General features: G+C 49.9%; 1 long non-coding RNA gene across 1 annotated transcript; it reads right to left on the bottom strand.

Moving 5' to 3' along the window:
• Positions 1 to 6,789: 6,789 nt before the first annotated feature.
• Positions 6,790 to 7,545, bottom strand: LOC119301016. The gene is made up of 3 exons (XR_005146843.1): positions 7,490 to 7,545; positions 7,331 to 7,376; positions 6,790 to 6,870 (listed from the first exon to the last, which is right to left on the bottom strand). It is a non-coding gene; the product is annotated as an uncharacterized LOC119301016 (long non-coding RNA).
• Positions 7,546 to 10,138: the final 2,593 nt, after the last annotated feature.

Raw genomic sequence — 10,138 nt, 5'->3', positions numbered from 1 at the left:
TTATCGACCCGCGGAGGGTGATCCTCTCTACTCCATATAATCGGCTGCTCTGACCACCTCAAATAACGAGGAATTGCCAGCTCAACAGAATTTATGGCCCTCTTATGAATCGTTTGGTCACGTTCGCACAAGCTAGTGGTAAACACGTGATACTGTCCACCACTCAACTGCTTTTGATGGCTTTGGTAACCCAACTGCTGCTGCTGCTGCCCTCCTTGACCAGACTGCTGCTGATTATTACCACCTGAATTCCCCTGAAAACCGGAATTTGAGCCACCGCCCGAGCCATGAAAGCCGCCAGCCCCTGAACCGCCGCCAGATCCGTGACTGACATCAAAGGTGTTGTAATTTTTAAATGCCTTCATGATCGCACAATCGTTCCATAGGTGGGTGGCGGGGTGCTCCCGGGTGGCGTGCTTTGGGCAGGGCTCATTGAGTAGCTGCTCAAGAGATGGGCCTGACCCGCCGGACCGAGGCGGCTTACCCTTATATCTCTTGTTGTTACCTCGTGTGTTGGCATTGTCCACAAACTCCGGGTTGCCATCCGCCTTACGCTTATTGCCGCCTTGATTCCCTGGGTTATGCTGCTGACCCTTTCCATTGCCGTTCCTTTTTCCCTTCCCTGTCTTCTCATTGTCAGACACGGGATCCTTGGTACTATCAGAATCGGCATATTTGACTAAAGCCGCCATCAGCGTACCCATATCCGTGAGGTCACGTTTAAGGCGCCCCAGCTTCTGTCTCAGCGGCTCAAAGCAGCAATTTTTCTCCAACATAAGGACTGCAGTGGGTGGTGGACTCACCTTCCTCCTGCTTGCAATCCGTCAGGTCCACAATCGACATAGATTGCTTGCAGGTGTCCTTGAAGTTCTGGATGAACCGGGCCTTTAACTCGCCCCATGAACCAATGGAATTGGGTGGCAGGCCCTTTAACCAAGACCGGGCCGTTCCATCTAGCATCATGGTGAAATACTAAGCCATTGTCGCGTCACTGACTTCCAACAGCTCCATGGCCATCTCATAACTCTCAATCCATGCTCCGGGCTGCAAGTCGACCGTGTAATTCAGCACCTTTCGAGGTCCCTTGAAGTCCTTGGGCAACCGCACATTACGTAAAGCCGGAACCAGACAAGGAACACCACCGGTTCTAGTGGCGACACCCGCCTCAACAGAAGATGTGGGATACTCTGGAAAGTCCTGATGTGCCATCTGTTGAGCCGCCGCCTGAGCCGCCTGCTCGTTTTCCTGACGTATTCGATCTTGCACCGGGTTATAGCCACCGGGCTGGTTACGGCGTTGGGCGTTGCTTGACAAAGCTTCCGACTCCATGTGCCTGTTGTAACTCGGGCTCTGGTTCTGGCAAGGTGGTGCTAACCAGGGCGGGGGAGTTGAATGAATCCTGTCCCAGCTGTAAGAATAGGTCTCCTGCTGAGCTAAAGCTGTCCGGAGGAGCTCTCTGACTCTCTGGGTCTCTACTGCCGCCGGGTCATCACCCTCCATAGGAAGAGCCGCCAAACGCGCTGAAGCTGCAATTAAGTTCTCCATGGGGTTGGAAAAGTGACCCGGTGGAACCGGTACATAACACGACGGTGGCATGCTCACGTGAGGTGGTGCAATCTCCCGAGGCTGAGTCGGCCCTCCTGTTCCGGCTGTCATAAACTGATTGGCCTCTAGGTTACTTGGGCTGGCTCCGGGTGTAGCGAAAAGAACCCGAGGGTCATAATTCAGAGGTAACCGAGACTGAGTCTTCTGTTGTCTCCTCCTCATTACCTCATTGGATGCGTTTAAGCTCATCGTGAACTGGTAAACTTCTGACTGCAAGCGCTGTGCCCGGGCGTCGAGAGCCGCCCGCTCGGTAGCTAGTCTAGTATCCTCAGCTGCCAAGGCCTCCTTGGCCTGAGCTATCTCTTCACGCACCTGTGCTACCACTGCGTCATGCTCATGCTTGTCTGCAGGAATAACCGTGGCGGTTAACAAGGCCGTAAGCTTGTCCATGAGATCCATCAACACCTGAGCCGATGAGCGCACGGGGCCGCCTGCCCTGGCTGCTCCTAACCCGGATGTGATCGCTGCCGCAGCTGTAGAGTTTGAACCGGGCTGAGTTCCAGCCATGAAGATACCTGCCCATCTTGGCGGCTCACAGGGGTCCGGAATACTGCTGCCATCAGAACAGCCCTCGAGCGTGCCGTCTTGCACTTGATACAATGAATTTGTTGAGCCGGTGGACGAGTCACCGTCGGAGAGGACCGCCGTCTCACCCCTATCTTCAGATCCTTCGGGAAATCCCTCTCCGTGGATGCAACCCATGAAGGCACGCCTCAAGACAGGTTGAGTCCGGGTCTTCCTTGCACGCTGAGCCATCTCGACGAGGTCGGTGCAGTTGTCCGGCTCAGGGCCCGGCTGACCGATCCAGCCGATGAAGACGTGGATTCCGCCGAAGGGGACCCGGTAGCCGTACTCAATTGAGCCAGCGTCGGGACCCCAGCCTTCTCGTTGATGTAGATCTTGCCGCGACGACTCTTGGTCATCCAGCCCACCACGTATCCCTTGAGCCCTTCGAAGTTGCCCTTCAAGAACTCAAATCCACCGTGCGCTGGCCCCACGATGGGCGCCAATTGTCGTGGAATTATCACGTCAGATGTCCTCATGAAAGGACTTAGTTATGGAGCCATCGCAACTAGGAAGCTTGAAGGGGTTAAATCGGGACAAAGGGTACGAGAGCATTTATACTAGTTCGGCCCCTTACGGTGAAGGTAAGGCCTACGTCTAGTTGGGTTGGTATTGATGTTTCGATGACCAGGGAGCGAGACATGCTATGCCTGGTTCTCGATGAGTTGTTTCTTGCCCTAAGCCGCCAGCGAGTCGTCCCCTTATATACACGGGTGGACGCCCTGCGGTTTACAGAGTCCCGGCCGGCTTATAAACAATGTCCGGCTCGATGACTAGTTAAGTCTACCTTATGATACAAGTAATATTATTACATCGGTTTACTAAGACGGGTCTTAAGTTGCTAGCGGGCCTTAAACCTTTCTTGAACCGCTATCTTCATGCTTGGCCTTGGGCTTCTCTCTGATGAGTCTCTTTGCGTAACCCGGCCCCTACTGGGCGGTTTACACAAATAGCTATATTCCCAACACTGACTATATGATTTTGTAGGGATGAACTTTCTTTAGCCATGTTATTTTGAGAAGACATGATTGCTTTGATTAGTAAGCTTGAAGTATTACTATTTCTTATGTCAATATGAACTTTTATTTTGAATCATTTGGATCTGAACATTCGTGCCACAATAAAGAAAATTACATTGAGAAATATGCTAGGTAGCATTCCACATCAAAAATTCTGTTTTTATCATTTACCTACTCGAGGACGAGCAGGAATTAAGCTTGGGGATGCTTGATACGTCTCCAATGTATCTATATTTTTTATTGTTCCATGCTATTATATTACCTGTTTTGGATGTTTATGGGCTTTACTTTTCACATTTATATCATTTTTGGGGCTAACCTACTAACCGGAGGCCCAGCCCGTATTGCTGTTTTTTTTTGCCTATTTTAGTGTTTCGAAGAAAAGGAATATCAAATGGAGTCCAAACGGAATGAAACCTTCGGGAGCGTGATTTTTGGAACGAAGGTGATCCAGAGGACTTGGATTGCAAGTCAAGAAGCAGTCAAGGCGGCCACGAGGGTGGAGGGTGCGCCCCCCTATCTCGTGGGCCCCTCGGGTGGCCACCGACCTACTTCTTCCTCCTATATATACCCACGTACCCCGAGAACATCAAAGGCGACCACAAAAACTATTTCCACCACCGTAACCTTCTGTATCCGCAAGTTCCCATCTTGGAGCCTTCGTCGGCGCTCCGCCGGAGGGGGAATCGACCATGGAGGGCTTCTACATCAACACCATAGCCCCTCCGATGAGTTGTGAGTAGTTTACCATAGACCTTCAGGTCCATAGATATTAGCTAGATGGCTTCTTCTCTCTTTTTGGATCTCAATACCATGTTCTCCTCGATGTTCTTGGAGATCTATTCGATGTAACTCTTTTTGCGGTGTGTTTGTCGAGATCCGATGAATTGTGGGTTTATGACAAGTTTATCTATGAGAAATATTTGAATCTCCTCTGAATTCTTTTATGTGTGATTAAGTTATCTTTGCAAGTCTCTTCGAATTATCAGTTTGGTTTGGCCTACTAGATTGATCTTTCTTGCAATGTGAGAAATGCTTAGCTTTGGGTTCAATCTTGCGGTGTCCTTTCCCAGTGACAGCAGGGGCAGCAAGGCACGTATTGTATTGTTGCCATCGAAGATAAAAATATGGGGTTTATATCATATTGCATGATTTTATCCCTCTACATCATGTCATCTTCCTTAATGCGTTACTCTGTTCTTATGAACTTAATACTCTAGATGCATGCTGGATAGCGGTCATGTGTGGAGTAATAGTAGTAGATGCAGGCAGGAGTCGATCTACTTGTCACGGACGTGATGCCTATATACATGATCATGCCTAGATAATCTCATAATTATTCGCTTTTGTATCAATTGCTCGACAATAATTTCTTCACCCAACGTAATATTTATGCTATCTCGAGAGAAGCCACTAGTGAAACCTATGGCCCCCGGGTCTATCTCTTATCACGCAAGCTCAAGACGTAGCAAGCCGCCATCAAGCTCCATTGCAGCTCCGACGCTAGCGACTTGTAGTGGTTGCATCACAGCACGCACGAGACAACGAGGTTGCATCGTAGTACCGCGGCCCTGGATGAGTTGCTGCGTCGCAGCATCGATGACCATGGCACCGGTAGGTCGACGAGCAAAACATCACATCGCTGGCAGCACGAACAAGCAGCCATCTTACCCTTGTGTGTTCTGTCACAGGAGTGTGCCAAGCGTGCCCGCAAGGTTGCAGCATCACATCGGTTGCACGCGGAGCTCCGACGTTGGGAACGTGGGCATCAAGGATTGGAGCTTGGGAAAGCATGTCATGGAGGACAAAGCTTTGACAGCAAATCCATGGCGAGATATGCGGGGAGTAAAAGGGGTCGATCTAGGTGGAATGAGTGGTTCTCGCTGGATATGAGGGGATAAGGCCAGGCAGGTTGGCGAGCCCCATCAGGACGCGTGTCGCTCGTAGCGCACGGTTTAAGCGAGCGAAATTTCATCCGGTTGAAGTTAAGAGTTTTTCGTAATTAAATGATTGCATGCATTGCCCTGATGCAGAGGCTGGGGTCATCCTCCTTTTCGAAAAAAATAAAAAAAGGATGGTCATGAAGGAATCGACAATCTTGTCGCCAAAAACACTCAAAGTAGCACCTCATAAGAGGGTCTATAGCCTGGAAAGATTGCTCGTGTTCAGAAGTAAGATCTCCCTCTAGTTCGCTCCTAGAGACGTGTAAATAGTTGATAGTGGTATGCCATATAATTGTCCTCACACACCACCTCCTATAGTTCACACTCTCAAACGAAGCAGACTTGGCAGTGGCTGCCAAAGCAATTGGACCAAATTGCCTGCACATATCAGGTTTTTGGAATGTCAAACATTTGAGCAATTTTTTTATTAAGTTTAATCCAAATAGTAGATAAAATATATATGCAATAGATATGATAATCGAATGAAGCAACAGATTATTAAAAATAGTCATTCAATCGAGAACAAAAAGGACAAGCATCATAGTCCAAACTCAAACCCTAAAACAAGGGATAAGAAAACGTACACTACAAAAAATATGTCAACTTGTGACCTTGACTATTGGTCACGGAAAGGTCATTGTTTTTCATTTGCGACCTTTTTGTGACCAAAAACAGAAGGTCAAAAGCTGGCGGTCGTAAACTGAAATTAACGACCTTCTCTGTGAGAAGGTCGTAGACGTTTACGACCAAAACAGAAGGTCATTGAACCCATGATCTTTTGTTTTGGTCACTGGTTGTCTTCCCAGGCCACGTCGGATCCGACGTGGCAAAATTGCGACCAATTGGAAAGGTCACTGACAAGATTCAGCCCGGTCCAGTTCAACCGTCTTTGTGGGCCGAGCCCATTTATTATATATTTTTTCAAGCAATTTGTGTCAACTACATGGGCCGAGCCCAAGAATTCAGCCTTTTTGTTTTATAGGACGCGGCCTTATACGATTCATTTATTTTTTGGCCCTCAAACTTTTTGTAGTCCATTTAAATTTTGGGCCTCCATAGCAAACATTCACAAACTTGACGAGCGTTGTTACAGCGACAGTGAGATACAAGGATTTCAAACAAGCATGTATCAAGACCATTTTATTTCTTTCAATGCGAAAGTATTCCTTAAACAGCCACGGGTACAACAGTACGTACATTCAACAATCCATCATCAATCGGTGAACAAACTATAGGTACTAGCAGCAACCGCCTAAAAGACTAGGAGGTACTACTAAGGAGCTAAACTAACAGCAACCATCCATCATCAATCGGTGACACTAGAAATGAGCGAAAGCAGCAACATTTCAGAGACCCCCTCCCCCTGTTGCTGCTTTGCGTGCCGCATCGCAAGTCCCCCTACACACAAAAAGTTTTCAGATATTCAGAACATAACATGTTGAGCAGTTAGGGGATCATGGGGAAAAAGTTGGCGGATGGATCAGGATGGTCTCACATTGCTTTCGTCGTCCTCGTCGCTCACCTCAGACTGGGACTTGTCAGAGCCGTCGGATGCCTCTCCTTCCTGAAATGAAAATAGGGATGGGCACGAAAGAACATGGATCAATACCACAATGTTGTGTTAATATCACATGGCTACGATTCGGATGAAGGTGTTTGACGTGAATGTTATACCAGTGGGTTGTTGTAGGTGTCGATCTTCTTGGTGTACTTGGCCTTGGCAATTAGGGAGCCTTCTCCTGCAATTCATTCAAACAGAGGAGATGTTAATGTGGTGCAAGGCAATAGATTCTAGGATAAGTATTAACAAAAGAAGAATAGTTGAACAAATCATGCGAAATGGCATGGTAGATTTGGAAACAAATTCGAGCAGCAGTTTGAATCAATGAGCACAGACTATACAGATTCTAACAAGGCTACAAGGCTACAGACATTTGAACACAGCAAACCATAAATTTGAACAACCATTGAGAATAGGAAGTAGATCAACAATTACATAGCGACTAAATTCTAAATATCACTGACCAACTGGGTAAAACAATACCCAAATGACATGGTGCAGCTACACAGAAACATGGAAACCAACTCACAGTCCGCCAAAATTTCATCGCATCATCGAGCAAACACTGAGATCAGGCGAAAGAGACCAACACTGAATAGAGCAGTAACTGAGAGGGGATTGGGGAGCGGGTAACTTACAACATCACTCAAGATACTTCCACTTCTCACCACCGCCCTTGCCAACCTGTGATTTCAACACAAATCAGAACACATGATTTGAAAGGAAAACTATCACAACACCAGTTTGAATAAGAACAAGGAGACAGGAGTGGGAGCAAAGGGAACTGAGATGCTTACCATGGAGACATGCTTGATGTTGGAGTCCTTCCTGAAGCTGTCCCTGCGAAAAAAGAACCAAAACGAACCCAGTCAGGATGTGTCACCATGTGCCTCCTGTTGGACGGAGGCCGCTGGCGTCACGGTCTTGCCCTTCTTACGAAGGGGCGGCCCGCCGGACTCCGGAACCACTGCAGGTTCCGGTGCGGAGTCCGGTACGAAGTCCAGGAGGTAGCCCTGTGGCACCTCCGGGGCCTCCTCCTCCGGGTGGGTACCTCTCTGGGATCCCACCTCAGATCGTCGGCGCCACGAGGGGTGGAGGCGGTTGGAAGTGAAGTACTATTCACATCCGACATACCCAAGGACCCGCTCGACGAAGCAGGAAGATCGTCCTTGGGCGGACTGCAGGGTTGTATGCGGCATTAGAAAGACACCGTGTGGCGAAAAGAAAAATCATGAAGTTATTCGGAAGTCCGGATACTTACAATCTCGCCAGGGGCTTGGCCCTTGAAGGCCAATCCTCGTCGTCATCATCGGCGTTGGCGGAATAGTCCGGGGGAAGAGTCCTTCCCTTCTTGGACCCTTCGGCCTCCCTCAATGGGGAGGCCTTCCTTTTCTTCCCTCCCCCCGCTGGGGGAGAGGCCTCTTTCTTCTCCTCCTCGTCCTCGTGGGAGGAGTCCGCCTCGGAGTCATCGGACGATGAGTCCGATGACACCTGAAAACGGGAACACTTTTGAGTGCCCGTGGCCTTCTTCTTGGCCTTCTTCTCCGGCACCACGTGGGGTACCGGAACCAGCAGCCCCGTTAAGCGGGCGTCCGCTGGGTCTTCTGGCAAAGAGGCCGGACAGTTTGTCCGCTCGGCCTTCTTCAGCCGGTCCTGTCAAAGGAGAGGGAGTTTAGATCCCGCATAGAGTCAAACTATGGAAAACAAGTGTCCCGTAAAGGTAGAATCGCTTACCTCGCTAGCCTGGCGCTGCGAGCTGAATCCGCGATCTTTGGTAGCGGATGCGGGAGCCTCGGCGCCCTTAAACAGCACCTTCCAGGCATCTTCGTACTTAGTGTCGAAGAGCCAGCTCAAGGTTCGGTGCTGGGTCGGATCAAACTCCCACAAATTGAAGGCCCGTTGTTGGCACGGGAGAATCCGGCGGATGAGCATGACCTGGACTACATTGACAAGCTTGAGCTTCTTGTTCACTAGCTTTTGGACGCAGGCTTGGAGTCCGGTCAGCTCCTCCGAATCGCCCCAGGTCAGGCCACTCTCTTTCCAAGAGGTGAGCCGTGTGGGGATGCCAGATCTGAATTCGGGGGCCACTGCCCATTCAGGGTCACGCGGCTCGGTGATGTAGAACCACCCCGATTGCCACCTCTTGATGGTTTCCACGAAGGCGCCCTCGAGCCAAGTAACGTTGGGCATCTTGCCCACCATGGCGCCTCCGCACTCCGCTTGGCTGCCCTTCACAACCTTCGGCTTGACATTGAAGGTCTTGAGCCACAAGCCGAAGTGGGGCTGGATGCAGAGGAAGGCCTCACACATGACGATAAACACCGAGATGTTGAGGATGAAATTCGGGGCCAGATCATGGAAATCCAGGCCGTAGTAGAACATGAGCCCCCGGACAAAGGGGTGAAGTGGGAAGCCCAGTCCGTAGAGGAAATGGGGAAGGAATACCACCATCTCATGGGGCCCGGGGGTGGGGATGAGGTGCCCCTCGTCGGGGAGCCGGTGCGCGATGTCGCTGGACAGATATCCGGCGCTGCGCAGCTTCTTGATGTGCCCCTTCGTAACGGAGGAGGCTATCCACTTGCCTCCCGCTCCGGACATAGTTGGAGAAGGTTGAGGTGAGATGTGCGGACTTGGTCGCTGGAGCTCGAGTGCGCGGTGATGGATAAGCAAAGGAGGAAGAAGGCGCGGGTAAAAAGGTGGATCCTTATCCCCTTATATATGGGCGGACGAAACTATGCGTCCCAACCGGCCTGGTAAAACTCGCTTTTCTCCCAAGCGCCGCAATCAATGGCGCGGTTGGGTTACCCACGTCCGTATTGATGAGAATCCCGGAATAAGGGGAACACGATCTCTGCTTCGATAAGACGTGCCAAGGAAACTGCTTCTCTAAACGCGCTGAGGTGGTATAACAAAAACGATTCAAGTAAAGGCTTGGTTGTGGTGTGACGTCACGCCGCGAAATACGTCAGCAAATTGAACTTGTGTAAATATTATTCTCTCTACAGTGGAATGTGGAATTTATTTTGCAGAGCCGGACACTATCCTGGTGTTCACAATCTTCTATAAATTATTCAGAGGAAGAACCCGCCTTGCAATGCCGAAGACAATATGCGCGCCGGACTCGTCGTCATTGAAGCCTGGTTCAAGGGCTACTGAGGGAGTCCTGGACTAGGGGGTGTCCGGATAGCCGAACTATCATCATCGGCCGGACTCCAAGACTATGAAGATACAAGATTGAAGACTTCGTCCCGTGTCCGGATGGGACTTTCCTTGGCGTGGAAGGCAAGCTTGGCGATACGGATATGTAGATCTCCTACCATTGTAACCGACTCTGTGTAACCCTAGCCCTCTCCGGTGTCTATATAAACCGGATGGTTTTAGTCCGTAGGACAGAACAACAATCATACCATAGGCTTGCTTCTAGGGTTTATCCTCCTTGATCTCAT

The sequence above is a fragment of the Triticum dicoccoides genome, chromosome 1B, assembly GCF_002162155.2.
Source record: "Triticum dicoccoides isolate Atlit2015 ecotype Zavitan chromosome 1B, WEW_v2.0, whole genome shotgun sequence".
Lineage (NCBI taxonomy): Eukaryota > Viridiplantae > Streptophyta > Magnoliopsida > Poales > Poaceae > Triticum > Triticum dicoccoides.
This window is presented reverse-complemented; position numbering and strand designations above follow the sequence as displayed.